Source organism: Penaeus monodon, chromosome 15, assembly GCF_015228065.2.
Source record: "Penaeus monodon isolate SGIC_2016 chromosome 15, NSTDA_Pmon_1, whole genome shotgun sequence".
NCBI lineage: Eukaryota > Metazoa > Arthropoda > Malacostraca > Decapoda > Penaeidae > Penaeus > Penaeus monodon.
The window spans coordinates 49,115,839-49,116,343 of NC_051400.1; positions in this window are offsets into that span (position 1 = coordinate 49,115,839).

A 505-nucleotide genomic window follows, 5' to 3' on the forward strand; every position below is an offset into this window, starting at 1 on the left:
TTTTTTTCTCTCCCCCCCTCCCCTCTCTCTCTCCCTCTGTGTGTGTCTTTCTTCTCTCTCTCTCTCTTTATACTTCTCTCGGTTTTCCCTATATTTGTCTCTTTCTTCCCCTTCGTTATCTCCCCCTCTCTTATTCACGCTCTATCTGCTTTCTCTATATTTTTTCTTTTCTTCTCTTCTCCTCCTTCCGTTCTTTCGTTATTTTTTTGTTCACTTTTGTTCCTATCACCCAATTTATTCATTTTCTCTTGTAATTCCTCGTTTCTCAACACTGAAATAAATTATGTAAAAAGAAATAACGATATCGTAATAAGGACCAAGTAAATAACAAATAAAAAGAAGAGAGAGGAGAAAAATACAAGAAAACAAAGAGAAAAAGAAAAATAAGAAAGAACAAAGAGAGGCAAGAAAGCGGAAAGAAGAAAGAATAGACGAAGATTAAGAAGAGAAAAAAAAAGAAGAAGAAAAGATAAAGAGAGAATAAGAGAGAGATAAAAGCCCCATG